The following is an 18036-nucleotide window of genomic DNA, read 5'->3' on the forward strand; positions in this document are numbered from 1 at the left end:
AACAATATTCAATTAACTACTGTCGATAAAAACTCTTGGCGGGAGATGGGGGGTGCGGGCCAGTGCTGGATCGCCAGAAGTTCGCTCTGGTCTGTCCGGGTTTATTTTGAATCACACTGTGGGCAGGGAGTAATATATCCCGTGCTCTGGGCTTGGAGGTCCTAGTCGCCACTGATGCATCGTAACTGCAAGGTTTTGCTGAGGTTCCCCCAGTCAAAGGGTGGGAGGTGCGGACCCCTGGTCCCCAGGGGTTGTAAGTCCACCGGAGAGGGTGTCCCTGAGGGTTGCCGGAGGCACCGGAGAGCTTTGGGCTTCCCTGCTCTCAACTGGCTCCTCCTGGGTGTGGGCGGATGGACTCCCATGGGCCCCACCCCAGGGGACAGACATGCGAGGGCGGGCAGGGCGCTGGCATGCTTGTGTGGCGCTCACCCTCCAGCCAAAAACCGCATCCCTGTCTTCAATTATGCGTTTGAGTTAAGCTCTTTGGCCACAGATGGAAAGCCTTTGAGGCCCCAGCCAGGCCCAGATGGAGGCGGTGGGTGGACTAAGGGTGGGGGGTACGTGGGATGGGGAGGGAGTCCCGCTCGTGAGGGTGAGATGCGACCTCATTCACACCGCAGAAATCCCGCTGCACGGGGACCCCCCCCCCCCACCCACCGCCCAGCACTATGCTCAAAGGCTGCCTATGCTCTCTGAGCGCAGCAAGGCGTCCCCGTGTTAAGGGTGGGAAAACAGCCCTCGCGGGGCAGGAGCCCAGGCCAGCCTCAGCAGGCTTAGCAGGTTGACCTTGGCCCTGCCAGCTCCTTTAGGGCAGGAGGTTGTGCACCATGTGCTACCCACATGGCAGAAGGTCAGGATGCTGGAAGAGGGGCAGAAGAGAGGAAGAGCGAGAGGAAGTTTCAGTGCGATAAGCATTGACCCTCCTAAGGGTTTTCACACAAACACACGAAAATCCTCTAATGTAACCTTAACGACGACAAAGAAAATATTAACCACTGATGTTTATCGAGCCACAGCACAAGGAAGGCGGGGTGTATGCACTCCTGCCTCTCCTCCTGCCTACCCTGCATCTTGGGCAGGCACCCACACCCCTACTCAGCCCTCCCTGAAACGGGGACAGGACTGGCCCCGACCTCCCTGGGTAGCTATGAGGATTAAAGGTGACTGTCATCCTTCAGAACGGTACCTGGCACTGAATAAACCGTCACTAACACTCTCTTCCTCACCTTCGTCATTACATCAGGAGTGCTTTCTGCCATAAGCTCAGAAAACCCACACGGCAGTGGCCTCAATACGTAGGTGTTCGTCTTTCCCCATAACAAGGAGTTCAGAGATTGACGACTGCCTGCCAGGAGCACAGCTCAGGCCAGGACTCCAGGCTCGTCTTTCCACCCCAGGAGCCTTAGCAGGTAGGCTTTCTACCCTTGCCTGCCTCCTCCTGGTTGCCAGATACCTGCTGCCACTCCAGACCTCACATCCAAGTTCCAGGCGGAAAGAATGGGAAAGGATAAGACACACAGGGCTTTCCCTGAGTGAGGCTTTCCTGCCTTGTTCTGGAAGGGACACCCTCTCCAGGAACCTCTACCCCCATACCTCCATCGTCCAGAAGTGTGTCCTGTGGTCCATCCTAGCTGCAAGGGAGGCTGGAGAGCTGTGCACCGTCAGCTAGGAGCATCTCTTCTCTCCATGAGAGCAGGGTGCTGCGAGTACAGAAGGAACATGGCTGTTGAGTGGGCACCAACAGTGTTACCAGCATGCTGTTGTATGATTCATCTCACCTGCCAGGTCAGACATATTATTTCTACCTTGTAGACAGAGAAATCAAGGCTCAGTAAGGTTGAAAATCTTCCCCAAGATCACATAGCGAGTGGGTGACGTCCTGGTCTCCTAATTCTAAGTAATAATGTTTTATAAATCCACAACTTCTAATTGATTATTGAGGCCTTTCTGACATTGATTTTGAAGCATTGACATTGATATATGACAGCTGCTTTAAAATCCTTGTCAGGGGGACTTCCCTTGCGGTCCAGTGGTTACGACTCCACACTTCCACTGCAGGTTCAACCCCTGGTCGGGGAACTAAGATCCCACATGCTGCACGGCACAGCCAAATAAATAAGTAAATAAAAATAAGTCTCTTAAAAAATGAAGTAAAATCCCTGTCTGATTCATCTAAGTACTGGCCTCAGTTCACTGTCTTTTCTCATCCAGTGGTTTTCCTGGTTCTCGGTAGCACCAGTGATTTTGTATTATACCCTACACATTTTGGCTATTATGGTAGGAAACTCGATCCTGATAAAATCTTCTATTTCGGCAACAGTCACCTGTTCAGTTGAGGTGTAGTTTCTGGCCTACATTCATGGGCTTCATTTCCCCATAACAAGGAGTTCGGAGATTGACGGCCTGCCAATAGTTTTGTGTCCTGAGCCCTCGTCATGTCACCCGGGGCTGCTTCGTTCTTCCCGTGCTGCTGGGGTTCTTCTCAGTCCCTGCTGGTGTCATCTCTGAGGCCAGAAGGCACTGCCCTGGGCCACCTGCCCTCACTGGGTGAACCTGGAACGACTGCCCTAGGTCTCCTTATGCCACTGGATGGAGGGCAAGGAGACACATGTCTTTATAACCGAGCAGGACCCTATGTTGTCTTCCTAGGACAGACCACCCCCCATCCCCATACCCTCTGCTGTAGCTTCTCTCAGAGGTACCTAGGTAATAGTATCTGATGCACTTTTCCGGAGTTGTTTTACAGATGCTAAAACCCCCACCAAATGGAAGAAATTAACTACTAGATGACCATGAGCATGTAGCCTCCAGAGCTACTGGTGCCTAAGGATTGATAATGTTAACCCTTGTGACACCACCCTGTTACCTCACCATCGACTGATCAGAGAATTGTGAACCAGCTGATCACACACCCTGGGACACCCCTCCCTCACCTGGTCTTTAAAAATGCTTTGCTGAAACCCATCGGGGGCTCAGGGGGGTTGAGCACTAGCTGCCTGGACTCCTTGCTTGGCTCTTGCAGTAAACACTGCCCTTTCTTTCACCACAACCCGGTGTCAGTAGATTGGCTTTACTGCACATGGGCAAGCAGACCCAAGCTTGGTTTGGTAACAGCTTCATGGCTGCTATAGCTGTGGGCAGATGGACCACCAGGGGCCCAGCTATGGAGGGGCTGGGATGGCCTGGAGCCTGGGTGCTGTCACCACTGTTCACAGATCAGACTGCCTGCTGGGGTCCGGGATGCTGAGCGGGGACTGGAGCCCTTCACTAACTCTCTCTCGGGCGTCCCCTTCCCCAGTCCCTTAGCCAGAGAGAGAAGGCTTTTCCGGGTTTGGGGTTTTTTTAATCTATGCCTGTTGGAGGTTCTGGTTGCAGGTTTCTCTGGCACCCAGCCCAGGGCTGAGCAGTAGATAAAAGGAAAACCCAGGGAACTCACCACATGGTCCTCCCTCCAGTCATGAGGTCTCTGGCCAGTCCACCCTCTTCCACCCATCTTTCAGAGTCCTTGTATCATTTGTTGAATAATTTCCAGGGTATTTATTTGTTTTTATGATAGACAAGCAGGGGAAATTGAGTCTATGCATCTTATTCCAGAACCAAAATCTTAAGTCCTTTATAATTGCACTTTCCAATCTCTTGACAACCCCCATTTAATACTCCTAGTACACAGCAATTTCAGGGGATGTTATCTTCTCAAGGGATGGTGTCATATAAAGGGCTTAGCATCAGTCAGATATTCAGCAACAGAAGCAGCTAGATCAGCCTTGGTGAGAGGGAGACTGTACAGGTGGACCCATGTAAACACTGAGGTGGCCAAGCACAGAGGCTGACCTCCACAGGAAGGGTCACCCAGTACACCCATTCATTCAGTGTCCTTTCTACTGGAGATGGCCTCTGCTGAGCATTGACTTGAGATGCAAGATTCACCTGTGGTACCCACTCCCAAGATTCACACACATGCCCCTGTCTCCAATCTTCCCATCTTATTTCCTCTAGTTCCCTGACCAACCAAGTTTGCATTAATGCCTAAACCTGCTACAGAATTCCCCCATCCTCTGAGCCCCACCCAAACCTGTCAGCCTTCTGAAAAACTTGCTAAATGGATTGGAGCAGTATTCCCAAGTGGGCATATGTTGCCTCCAAAATCCAGAGTTTCATCAAGTGTGTGGCTCTGCCTCTGTGGTAAGAACTACAAAGTGGATAACTTGCCTTTACCTTAGAGGGCAACTTGCAGCATACGCTAGATCATTAGACCCCTAAAACTTCACCAAAGTTGCATCCCCCTGAATCTTTGTAGGATTTGCTTCTAGCTTCTGGTGCCTAAAAGTCTTCCCTGGGCATCCAGAGTCATTGCCACTTCCAGTACACCAGGTATAATTAGGAAAAGATCATCCATATATTGAACAAGCATGGTCAAGGTTTCTGAGGATGATATTGTGACAGAGATCAGAGTTAATACAGCCCTGGGACAACAGGTGTACTGCTGTCCTTCCCATGTAAAAGCTAACTGCTTCAGCTCCTCTTTTCTGATGATGATGTAGTGACTCCCTGGATGAGTGGCAGCTCAGAATCTGTGTCCAATCTCCCTCCCAAGTTTGGGTACTTCCTCTTCTCCAATAGGGCAGTTACTCTGGTAAACAACCATAGGCCCCTTGAAGGAAGGAATGTGGAATAATTACGGTATATATTGTGTAGTGACATTGTAAGGTCCGTCCTCAAGGGGGCCTGTTTTCTCCTTTAGTCAAGTGGCTCTGGGGTTGAAAGCTGGTTTAGATCTGGAAACTGGGTGTGGCATTGTAATTTTTCATTGCAACGTCTGAAATCAACCTTCTGTTCACCAGTTCTTGAATTCTTCTACATATACCAATCTAGCAATGCCCTAATTTGATGCCAGTCTTCTAAGCCCCAAGGACTACCATGGTCTATTAGCCAGTCCCACAGATACCTTTGAGCTAGAGGGCCCTGGTCGCCTTTGTGGATTTTCTGCCATCGTGACAATTTCATCCACCTTGCCTCTGGTAATGGAGCACCGCCACCAGACTCTGCTATTTCAGAATGACGGCATCCCCTTGGACACTAAGGAGGGCAGTTCCACGGCATAATCTCCTACTGTCAGCACTAATGACAGAGGACAGCCAGCACTGATTGCCCAAAGATGCAGGTGCTCCCCTCATCCGTGTGTCCCTTACTGCCTGGATGAAGCAAGTGTCCTCTGGGGCCTCCCAGGGAGCAGAGCCAAGTGGTGGAGTCTTCAATCTTACATAATAAGTCTAGTCTCGTATTCCTACTTCCCTAAGCCCTCTAAGCTCTTACTTAATACTCTAGGAAGACAACTGCAGTGCCTACATCTCATTTATGTCATGCCCAAGCTTTGCAGAGCCATCTCAGCAGTGTGTTTGGCTAATTTCTAAGTGTCCTTGCCAGCAAGTGAAATCCTGACACATGGGAGAAATTCTTGCTGATCAACAAACTCGATTCAATATCTTCAAGGTGCATTCCCACACATTTCCCTCTGTCACTTGGTGATTCATACCAGTCAGGACCTGTCATTATGTCAGTGAGGAGCTTATTTATTCCCGGGGCAGGAACTTTGTCTTCCCACTTAGGCTCTGCTGAGACCTGGCCCCAGTTTTTAATCTAGAGGAAATAAGAAGAGATGGGGACAGATCTTGAGGACAAGCACCTCCGGTGAAGTCTTCCCTAGTCTCTGGGTACCAGTACCTCTGGGGAGAGGAAAAGGGCTGCTTCTCTATGCCCAGAGAATTCTGGGAAATCTAGGTGTTCAAGCTCAGACTCATCCACCCAAATGTCCCCATTCCAGGTCACAGGATGCCAGCACTTCCCTCTCGAGGCCCTGACTTTAGCATAGAAAACATACTCAGGGTGCTCCCTCTGTAGTGCTGGTACATATTTGCCAGATAGTACAAGATCCCCAGTTAAATTTGAATTTCAGATAAACAACAAATAATATTTTAGTATAAATATGTATGCTCCATGAAACATTTAGAACAAGCTTATACAAAAACAAAAAAATGTTCATTGTTTATCTAAAATTCAAATTTAACTGGGCATCCTGTATTTTATCTGGAACCCCTACACTGGCACCCTTACAATTAAATTCTGTGTCCGATTATCAGCACAGTCTGCCCCAAGGCGGCAGGAGATACGGATTTCTCTAAACACTGCCGTGATAAACATTTCGGCTTGCATAGCAAGCCCTGAGGACGGAGATTTGAGCCTGCCGTTCCATTCCCCAAGGATGTTGGGTTTTTATTACAGTTTTTAAATGGCTTTAAAACCTGAAAATTCTAATCAGGTATCTCCAGAACCCTGAAATACACTTACAAAGCTAATTTCAAAACCAGTGACCTAGCTTGGCCTCCTGAGCTAGTAGAATTTCAGCCAGTTTGGAAGGTGAACTGTGGACGGGTGGAGCAGAAAAAGTGCAGGCACGAAAGCACAGTTTGACATAAAGTTTCCACCCCGAATTGAAGGCATAGCTTGTGCTCCAAGAAACAGGCAAGCCCGTTTGGATTCCTGGGATCAGGAAGCTGGAAACTGTAACTGGGTGTGGGGTTCAGGTGGTGGTGACGGTGCGGGAAACAGGACCATTAACACAAAAATGGGGGTGAATATGGGGCTAGAGGAAGTGTGAGGGGAGGACTCGTGGGCTAAGGATGGGGAGGGGTTGGCCATGGGCTTTGGGATCTGGCCACGGGGTGGGGAAGCAGTGGGTGAGGTACTGTTGGAATCCCACTCCCTGTTCTGGGTTGGTTTCCAGTTGGCACTGACTCCCGAGCCTGTTCTGGCATCAGACAGAGAGGGTGAGGGTGGCAGCAGCTCAAGTGAGAGATCTTGTGACAGATCTCACTGCAGGGAAGGTCATTAACAACACTGCAAATGTTCCAGAACTTTTGTACGAGAGTTTAATGTGAAGGGCAACTTATGCTGTTAGAACTGAAATCAGGTCATTCTGTGAATTACGGAAGTGAAGGAGGGGTGGAAAGAATTGTCACTGTAATGCCTGATTTAGCAGCCATGACTTAGGAACCTGGGGGTGGAGGTGACCACCCCATGATGGAGGGCGGGATGCTCTCAGGGGCTAACCTAGCCACTTCCCCTTGTGTGCCCTGGCAAGTAACCACCAGAAGGGGGGTGACTGGGTTTCAGTTTCTAGGGCTGCTCTTCACAGATTTTCTACCTCTGGTTATGCCAACACCAACTGAGCTGGTCACTCCTGCAGTGGTGAGAGCCACAGGGCAAGGTGAAAGTCTAGGCTTTGAGACTCTCAGACCGGGATTTGAATCTGATCTCACCTCTCTAACTGAGTGACTTAGGGCTAGTGTCTTAGCTTCCTGACCTGCATAACCCAATTGATACTGTATAAGTCAGGCACCCAATTCAACTGATACTGCATAGGTCAGGCACCTAACTCAACTGATACTGTATAGGTCAAGCACCCAACTCAACTGATACTGTGTAGGTCGGGCACCCAACTCAGATGATACTGTACGGGTCAGGCACCCAACACACTTGATACTGTACAGGTCAGGCACACAATACAATTGATATTATAGAAGTTGGGCAACCAGACAGTGCTCACAGGCACCCAGTAGGTCTTCAGTGAGGATCAGTTCCCTTCATGCTCCTTCCCTTCATAAACACAACTGAGGTTTCCAGAAGAGGGTCTTCTGAGAATAGAGCATAAAACTTTATTGCCTAAGTTCTTTCCCTTCCGTATGAAACACTTCTGCTGGATTCCTGAACGCTGCATAGTGAAAACTCCTCATTAAGCTACTCTAGGGAAAGACAAGTGCTCACTGGCTCACGTCTCACGTGATCTGAAGCTTCCAAAACCCTGAAAGCCTGAGTGGTCTGATGGCTTTAGAGTCAAGGGCTTCATTCTTCAGATTTTTCCCTCTTCTTGGCTGGCCTCTCTGCCTGATTAGAGCTCCTTCTAGGCACTTATCAAAATCTAATTCCTCATGTGTTCAGATGGCGGGAAAGCAACTTGCCAAAATGAGTTTGCAAACTCTACATTTCTGATCTATTGAACATGGGATAGAAAGAGGCAAATGAATTCTGTTCAGCTCTGAGTAGAAGGGGACTGTTTCTTGCCCTCTGACACATCCTTCCTGGGGAGAAAAAGCGAGGATGAGCTCAGACCAGCCCAAGACAGGGGAAGAGGCTGAGCCGAGTTGGGGGCTGCTGTCTCAAAACACAGTAAGGGCTGATGAAGGGTGCGAGGAAGTGGGGAATCATGGCCCCAGAAGAAAGCAGGCCTCCCTCTCCCGACCCTGCATCCCACCTTTCCACCAGCCCTCTTCTCAACCAACATTTCTCCCCGGAAGGTGCCCTGGGCTTAGTTCACCTGGGTGGTGGGAACAGAGCTCTGTTTGGAGATCATCAGTCAAAGTTAAAATCAAGGGCATCATCAAAATACTTATTATGATTACTGAACAATATTTATTCAACAAGTAGTCATCAAAGACCAACCATGGGCAGCAGGGACGTCAAAGTGAACATCCCATTCCTGGGGCTCCCGGGCCTTAGAGCAGGGGGACAAAGACGTTACCAGAGCGCCTCACACATGTGATGGGGAAACCGTGAGAATGGTTCTGTAAGAACGTGACGGGAATAACGGGGAGTCTGATAGTGGGCAGGGCTGGACAGGCAGGAAATGCTTTTCTTAGGGGAGGACAGTTGAGCTGACACCCGAAAGGAGTAGGACTTGCACAAGTGAGTGGGGCAGGGACATCTTTCTGAAAAGGGCTGGAGCTCGGAAACGAGAGGGAAGGCGGGCGGAGGCTGGGAGACGAGCAGACAGGCGCTCTCCTGGGAGTGGTTCTGACCCCAGACCCCACCCCCCACCCTGAGACATACAGCTAAGGGGTCACTGTGTGCGCTCCACTGCAGTCACGGGGCCCTGTGCGCTGAAGAGCCGGCAGGCAGCAGGGTCAGGTGACACCTCCTCCGAGGCCCTGGGATTCCCCGCCCAGGAGAACAACCACAAAGCCAGGAGAACACTTCCCAAGATGGGATTTTTCTCAGTTTTTCAGATTTATAAAAGAAAGAAAATCATTCAGCATTTGATGCATTTGATGCATTTTCTTTTTTAATTTTACTGGAGTCTAGTTGATGTGCAATGTTGTGTTAGTTTCAGGTGTACAGCAAAGTGAATCAGTTCTACACATACATATATCCACTCTTTTTTAGATTCTTTTCCCATATAGGTCCTTACAGAGTATTGACTAGAGTTCCCTGTGCTATGCGGTAGGTCCTTATTAGTCACCTATTTCATATATCGTAGTGTGTATGTGTCAATCCCAATCTCCCAATTTATCCCTCCCCCACCCCTCTTTCCCCCCGGTAACCATAAGTTTGTTTTCTACATCTGTGACTCTATTTCTGTTTTGTAAATAAGTTCATTTGTACCATTTAAATGTGTTTTCTTGCAAAATATAGTTTACTGAACATGGCTGGGATTGGGGGTGGTACTTTACGTGTGTTCAACTTCCTGGGTGTTGGTCTCAAAACTCCAGATGCCCTGGCTAGCCCAATGGCAAACCAGCCCAGAGGATTTAGCCAGGGAGAAGGCAGGAGGGATTTAACTGCTGCCTGCCGGTGAGCTCTATCAAGGACCCGAGGATGGCGGTGGATAGGGGACCCCAGGCCTCTCAGCACTAACCCTGCATCTGCCATCGTGGGAAGCTGGTACTTCCAGGCACTGCAGGATGCTCCCTGGTGGGCCGGGGGCCTCCTCCCCCTTGGCGTCTCCTCTCTACCAGCAGAGATGAGGGAAGTCCCAGCCCAGCCCTCAACAGGACTTGCCTGTCCAGCTATCCCTGAAGATGGGGGACTTCCAAACAGTGAAATTAAAGGGCGCTCCCCTGAGGCCCATCTTCCATGGTGAGCTTCCTGATGGCATGGCCGAGACAGCCATCCTGCCTTCCTTGCTGTGTCCACCCCTAAACCTCAGAGAAGGCAGGGTCTCCTGACAGCCACTTTAAGACAAGGAAGTGGGGGGGGCGCTCTACTTCCCTCTGGTGTCCCCCCACCAAGCCGACTTCTTGAGGGCCCGTGATGGCTGATTGCGACGCTTGCTCCTGGAGAGGCGAGCCATCTCCAACTCACTGTGTGACCCTGGGTGTATGCCACCCCCTCTCTCAGCATCGGTTTTCTCATCTGTAAGAGACAGGATTGGACCACACAGTCTTAAAAAAGGAAAGCCAGCCCGAAGCAAGTGAATGAGGAAGGACAGATACAGGGGCAGGGGCAAGAAGGGAGCCAGAGGGTAGCACCCAGGGGCACACCGGGAGCCCTGAGAAGCTAGGAAGGGGCCAGGGCTCCAAAGGCAAGGCCCAGGCAAGCCAAGAATACCAGGAGAAGGAGAAACAACTGAGCCCAAGATCCTGGCCAGCAGCCACCAGGCCCCACTGCTTACCTTTCCCCTCCTCTGCTCTCCGTCCCCTCCCTTCCCCCCGTAAATAGCTAAATTAAGGAATCAAGAGATTCTGAACTGGATCCTTCACAATAAAGGATAATTATTGAGACAAATGGCAAAATTGGAAAGGGTTCTCATGATTATACATAACAGCATACCATTTACCAATTTTGATGGCTGGATTGAAGTTTTGTAGAAGTTTGTCCTTGTTTGTAAAATACATACTAAAACATCGCGTCAGCAACTGACAAATTGGAAGGAGGACTTCTTTGTATCATACTTCCAAATTTATGCCATTTTTGAGATTGTTTCAATAATTTAAACTTTTTCAATTCTAGAATTTTCTCTTAAAAATTGCATACATCCTTTGACTCGGCAATTCAATGTTAGGATTTTATTGTATAGATATATTTGTATTCGCATGTATGTACAGTGATACGTATGTAGGTACAATTACATTTATGTACCATCATAAATATGTATATGCCAGTGATATTACACATTATACGCAAGATGTTTATGGCAGAAATTTTTTTTTTTTTTTTTTTTTTTGTGGTACGCGGGCCTCTCACTGCTGTGGCCTCTCCCGTTGCGGAGCACAGGCTCCGGATGTGCAGGCTCAGCGGCCATGGCTCACGGGCCCAGCCGCTCCGCGGCATGTGGGATCCTCCCAGACCGGGGCACGAACCCGTGTCCCCTGCATCGGCAGGCGGACTCTCAACCACTGCGCCACCAGGGAAGCCCCAGAAATATTTTTAAATAGCAAAAAATCCAAAGTTAACTGTCCATCAATAGGAGAGCAGTAAAATAAGGATGGTAAACTCATGCAGTGGCTACTCTGCAACCATTAAAAAGAATGAACCAGGTCTATACTAACAGGGGTTAATATCTACCTAGCACTCGCCTCAGGACAGGTCTCATCCGAGTGCTTTGTGTATACTGATTCAAAACGACCCTACTGTGTAGAACCTGTTGCTATCCCCAACATGTAGAAGAGAGAATTGAGCCTGGGGGAGGTTAAGGAACAGTCCAATGAGGATGCGGTCAGCTGGGGTCCAACTCCTGCAGCTGGTTCCAGAGTCCACATGCTTAAACACACACAATAATTTGGGCAGAATACACAAGGCACCACTGCTAATGATGGTTTTTGGGAAGTGGGCTTGGGTGAAGGAATAAGATTAAGTTTGACTTTTCATTTCATACTGTTCATATTCTTTACCATATATCTTTATCACATATCACCATGTATCAGTTTTACACATTACTTAAAACCCACTAATTTAAATAAATAAGCATGAAAGTATAAAAAACATTTAAAAACGATGGACAAGAGTATGGAAGTTACTCTAAAAAGTAAAAATAGAGTTACCAGATGATCCAGCCATCCCACTCCTGGGCATATATCCAAAAAAGATGAAAACTCTCATTTGAAAAGATACATGCACCCCAATGTTCATGGCAGCATTATTTACAATAGGCAAGAAGACATGGAAGCCACCTAAATGTCCACTGGCAGAAGATGTGGTACATATATACAATGGAATACTTCTCAGCCCTAAAAAAGGATGAAATAGTGCCATTTGCAGCAACATAGATGGACCTAGAAATTATCATACTAAGCGAAGTCAGTCAGAGAAAGACAAATATCACATGATATCACTTATATGTGGGATCGAAAAAATAGTACAAATGAACTTATTTACAAAACAAAAATAGACTCACAGACTTAGAAAACAAACTACGGTTACCAAAGGGGAAAGGAGTGGAGGATAAGTTAGGGCTTTGGGATTAACAGATACACACTACTATATATAAAATAGATAAACAACAAGGACTTACTATATAGCACAGGGAACTATATTCAATATCTTGTAATAATCCATAATGGAAAAGAATCTGAAAAAGACTAGATATTGGTATATGCATACCTGAACCACTTTGCTGTACACCTGAAACTAACACAACATTGTAAATCAACAATACTTCAATTTTTTAAAAAAATAAAAGATAAAATACATATTAAAAAGAAACGGTCCTGATACCAACTTTTAAGGGATCTGTTAATTTTATAAGCAACAGTAAAGTATATGGTAAGGAAACGGAAAACATGAGAACCGGCTCACAGGGTTTCTGGAAACTCTGGGTTACGTATAAGTGTCACCTTACTTCCGGGTTCGCACACAGAGTTGATGGTGCTTGGCCAGAGCGCCTATGTAGCCCAGAGGACAGAAATACCCACACGCACTTACAGTGCTTCCGCGGGCACAGCAGACAACCAGAGCTCTAACCCGAGCAGAATTGTGTGCCTTTTGAAAGTGCCTTATAAATTATCCAATGTGACATCACAATGATCCTATAAGGTTTAGTTTCCTCCTCTGTAAAACGGAGATATCAGTATTTGTTCACCTAACAGCACTGATCATTTATGTATTTATTTACATTCCTATCCCCATTTCGCAGATATGGAAAGTTTCGAAAGTAGTTCCTGGGGGAAAGAATGTAGTTTTGTTTGATCTTTCTTTATCAATAGTAAGTGAGAGGGAGGAGGGGGGAGTGCTTTGATGCGCCCAGCTCCAGAAGGGAAAGGGAAGATGGTGACGCCCTTTAATGTCCAGGGGATTTGCGAAGGACAAGGAGGCACGGCACGGTGGCTGGAGCTGGCGGTGGTGCGTCGCACGCTCCGGGTTTGAGGCGCCCCTGAGCGCGAGTCCGGGCGCGGAAAGTGAGACGGCGGCGCGGGGACTCGGAGGTCCTAAAGCAGGGAATCCTCGCCCCCGGCCCCGCCCCGTCTGTGCGCGGATGCTGACCCCGCCGCGAGCCGCGGCTGTGACTTGCGGGACTTTTTTTGGCGCGCAAGGTCTCGGTGCCCTCCCCGTGGCGGGGCTACCGGCGTTTGAGCTTCCGGGTCCAGCCGCGTCCAGGCAGGAGGGAAGACGTGGAGGGGCGCGCGTCTGCCGCAGGAAACACGGGGTCCAGAGTCCCACTTACGAGTGAGGCGTTCCCACGAGTTAGTCTGTGGCTTTGGGGAACGCTCTTTCCTGGGCCTCAGTTTCCCCATCTGTAAAACCGGAGTAAATCGCGCAGAGTTGGGATGGGAATTACACGAGGTCCCGCGCGCTCCGAGGGCGAGAAAGGCCGGCGGCTCCCTTCGCGCCGAGGGCAGGACGGCGGCGGCCGCATCACCGGGCAGTCTCCCGACTCGCCAGGTGTGGGCTCAGCCCTCCGCTCCCTGCCTTCCTCCCCGCCTTCCTCCCCGAAGTAGGCTGGGGACGAGGAGCGACGGGCTCTGCCCGGCACTGGAGCCTCCCGCGCTGGCGCCCCGGGTGTCCGCCCCGCCGGCACCCAGAGGTGCCCGGCGCTCCCGGAGCTGGGCGCGGCGCGGTCCTCGTGACCGGCGGACGCCTCCGCGACCTCGCCCCTCCCTCCTGGCTGTGCGCCCTGCGCCCTGCCTGGCCTGTATTTGCCCTCCTGGCCTCAACGCACCGTGACCCGACGCCCGGCCCGTCGCCTTGCTCTCCCTAGCAGGACCGCAGAGAGCAACCCCGGGGTCCGGGCCAGGGCCGACACGCACCCGGAAAGGAGTCGGTGAGTTCGGGGAGAAGGGGGAACGGCGGGGTCCGGTGGCGCCCGGGATGGAGGCCGCAGGTTCAGGGCGGGTCCGCGGTGCTGGGTGCAGCCCCACCGGTGTGAAAACACCCCCAGGGGCCCCCAGGCCTCGGTCCCGGCCGATGAGGAGGACGCGTCCAACCCACCGAACCCCAAACCCAGGCTTCACCCAGATAGCTTGGCAAGCTGGTCTGGATCCTCAGGGAGCAAAACAGTGGGGTTTTTTGTTTGTTTGTTTTTTGCGGTACGCGGGCCTCTCACTGTTGTGGCCTCTCCCGTCGCGGAGCACAGGCTCCGGATGCGCAGGCTCAGCGGCCATGGCTCACGGGCCCAGCCGCTCCGCGGCATGTGGGATCTTCCCGGACCAGGGCTTGAACCCGTGTCCCCTGCATCGACAGGCAGACTCTCAACCACTGCGCCACCAGGGAAGCCCAAAACAGTGGGGTTTTGGGGGGTTTTTTTGTTTTTTTTCCTAAACGTCTTTATTGGGGTATAATTGCTTTACAATGGTGTGTTAGTTTCTGCTTTATAACAAAGTGAATCAGTTATACATATACATATGTTCCCATATCTCTTCCCTCTTGCGTCTCCCTCCCTCCCACCCTCCCTATCCCACCCCTCCAGGCAGTCACAAAGCACCGAGCTGATCTCCCTGTGCTATGCGGCTGCTTCCCACTAGCTGTCTACCTTACGTTTGGTAGTGTATATATGTCCATGCCACTCTCTCGCTTTGTCACAGCTCACCCTTCCCCCTCCCCATATCCTCAAGTCCTTTCTCCAGTAGGTCTGTGTCTTTATTCCTGTCTTACCCCTAGGTTCTTCATGACATTTTTTTTTTAAACTCCATATATATGTGTTAGCATACGGTATTTGTCTTTCTCTTTCTGACTTCATTCTGTATGACAGACTCTAGGTCTATCCACCTCATTACAAATAGCTCAATTTCGTTTCTTTTTATGGCTGAGTAATATTCCATTGTATATATGTGACACATCTTCTTTATCCATTCATCTATTGATGGACACTTAGGTTGTTTCCGTCTCCTGGCTATTGTAAATAGAGCTGCAATGAACATTTTGGTACATGACTCTTTTTGAATTATGGTTTTCTCAGGGTGTATGCCCCGTAGTGGGATTGCTGGGCCATCTGGTAGTTCTATGTGTAGTTTTTTAAGGAACCTCCATACTGTTCTCCATAGTGGCTGTACCAGTTCACATTCCCACCAGCAGTGCAGGCGTGCTCCCTTTTAGCCCTGTTGCGGATCTGCATGCAGATGGGGCTGAGGCTGCCGGCCTCGGAGGAGACTCACTCTGGCTGGTCGCCCAGGGGCCTGAGGCTGTTTGGGGAGAGACCCCTCCTGCCCGGAGAGAGAGAGCCCGGGTGGTGTCATGGCATATGGGAGGAGGCGTCCTGGACTTTGGGGCCTCTGAAAGCCCCAGTTTTATTGGAACTATGTTTTGTTTTCCAACACGCCCCTCGACAGCCCACCACCTTGTTATCGGGATGGGGGAAGGGTCTGTAGACGAGGAGAGTCACACAGTGGGTGGCCCCAGGTCCCTGCCTGAGCCAGGCCTCTACAAATCCCCTGCAGTTTCCTAGACTGTGTCCTACTCACCTTAACCAGATGTTGAAAACCCCATTTCATTTTCAGTTGGGTTGGGGTCTTTGCCTTTTTATGTTTGTTTTTTAAAATTTTAGTTACACATTTCTTTCTGAGAGGTTGGAATGATAAAGGGGGGAGGTGAGGCCCCCACTAGCCCACCAGGTGCAAAGGTGGCACTGCGCTTGGCCGTGAAGCCCCAAGGAGAAGGCCAGGGCTTGCAGACCATGGCAGCGGAGCAGTGACACTGGCACCTGGGTTCAGCCCTTTCACCTCTGTCCTCCGACGTCCAGCCCTCCACTGGATTGTCAGCCGCTCCGCTGACCTCAGTAAGACACAGCTCTCTTGGGCAAGAGCCCCCTGCCTGAATCTCCAGGGCCTCACGCCTTAGATCCAAGCACCAGTCATAGGTGCCTGCGCTCCACCACCTCCAAAATCTGGGTGCAGTGGTAGGAGCCCCACAGGATTCACTGAAGACAATTCCAGGCACATAGACTAGCAGTCAGTGGGTCTTATTGATTAAGGCATTTGTGACTGAAAATTTAAAGCCAGCTGAGTGGAAGCTTGGGGGTGGTGAAGAGGCTCCAGAGCCCTGTAGGCTACACAGAAGGGAGACTTTGGTGCCTCGGATGACAGTGTGGTGACTTCTCATGGCTGCCCCCAGTTCATGCCATTGGGTCAGCCTTCTAGGGCTGTCTCGTTCTTTTCAGAAGCAGTCTCTGGAGGAAGAGCCCGCTCCCCTCTACCCACCTTGTAACCTCTCCCTTTAATCCTGACATCCTGGCATCACCCAGGGCTGGAGAGAGACATAGAGGTCATGGCACAGATGGAAAACCTGAGACCCAGAGAGGAAGGGGACTTGTCCCAAGTCGCAGGGCTGGCTGGTGCCTGAACTAGGATAGGAACCCAATTCCTGGAGCTCAGCCGCGTCCTCGTCCCTCAGCGTCACCTTGGGACCCGTCCTTGCTGTGGAGACTAGAGCTGAGGCTTTAGCTGCAGGTGCAGAACTACGTCCATGCGTAAACAAGGTTTCCAGCAGCTTCCCAGGGAGCTGGGAGAACGGAGAGAACGGGCAGGCGGGAGGCAAGCTGCAGGGCCGTTGCTGCTGGACTTATTTCAGAGCACCTGCCGTGGCGGGGGGGGAAGGTGCTCACTTTGCAGCTGACGAGGGCAGCAGGCCCTGCCTGCAGAAGTGACCACACAGGCCAGCTTTGGGAAGCAGCCGCAAAGGGTTAACACAGAGGCCCCACAGCTGGCGCCTGGCCTTCCCTCAGGAACGTGCCCACATCTTTATCAGCAAGAGTTGCCCACCTGATTCTGAGTCATTCCTGCCATTGTTTGTTGGGCATCGAAGAGGAGCTTGGACTTGCTGCAGAGTTTATCTGCTCCGGCGGTGGTGACTACGCATAACTGCTGTCGCTTCCAGCTCGGGGGCCGCCAGCCCAGGTTTTATGTAGGAGGGATCCCCGCCCAGATCTCCCTTTAATGTGGCCAAAATACGAACTCAAATCTCTAACAGATAAAGATGACCCACCATTGAAATGGCGGTGGTCTGGGTTCAGGATATCCACTTGGTAAAACCTGTTCTGTCTCTTCCCAACTCACTAACCTCGGTGTCACGCTCTCTTTTCTCCATTATAGCTTTTAAGCAATGGGGGAGGGCTCACAGGCTCAAAGATTAAAAATGTGATTACATCGGAGCCGTGGGCCAGGCGCAAATTGAAAGTGGTTTGTTCAGGAAGCTCATGACTGGGCGCTATCTGCACCGAAGTGGAGCCAGGAGCAGGTGGAGCCTGGTGGGGTCTGCCCCCGCCCCAGCACGCATGCCCTGGGAGGTTCCCCCAGGCTAGAGCAGGGCAGAGCCCGGCCCCCTCCATGGGTCCAGCAAGTCCTCTGCTGCCATGTTCCCCCTCGACTGTTACGGTTGGAGGGATACCGGTTGGAGATCAGGGTCTTGGTGAGCAAGTGAAGTGGGGAGTGAGGAGAGAGATGATTGTGGCTGAAAGGCTGTTCCCTTCCATGAACCCACGTGGGTCCCTCAGCGTGGCCGTACCTGACAGAGGGGCTGCCCTTCCCCCATACCCCAAGTTCCCCCATCAGCCTGATGCAGGCCAGAAGGGGTGCTAGCAACACACTCCTCGATTGCCAGAGACTTTTGGTTTATGCGTTTTGAATACTGAAATCAAACATATTCTCCATTCGACTTCAGATTATTTTCTGAAGATAGTTTTTTAAAAGCTTTAAACCATCACCCCACCACCCATCATCACTACCACCAACAACAAGAACAACGAAAATAATAAATTAATAAAAATAATAAAAAGCTGGGACTTCCCTGGCAGTCCAGTGGTTAAGACTTCACTTTCCAATGCAGGGGGTGCGGGTT

General features: G+C 50.6%; 1 protein-coding gene across 3 annotated transcripts in view; it reads left to right on the top strand.

Annotated features, from left to right (window-relative positions):
- The first annotated feature begins 13029 nt into the window (after positions 1-13029).
- Positions 13030-18036, top strand: part of MLPH (melanophilin) — a 42194-nt gene continuing 37187 nt past the window's right edge. For 2 of the 3 annotated variants that reach the window (XM_033424509.2, XM_049712398.1), the window contains exon 1: positions 13030-14029. The gene's annotated coding sequence lies outside the window, so the exon portion shown is untranslated. The remainder of the gene's footprint in view (positions 14030-18036) is intronic. The other variant, XM_033424502.2, reaches the window with a different exon arrangement.

The sequence above is a fragment of the Orcinus orca genome, chromosome 7, assembly GCF_937001465.1.
Source record: "Orcinus orca chromosome 7, mOrcOrc1.1, whole genome shotgun sequence".
NCBI classification, from domain to species: Eukaryota; Metazoa; Chordata; class Mammalia; order Artiodactyla; family Delphinidae; genus Orcinus; species Orcinus orca.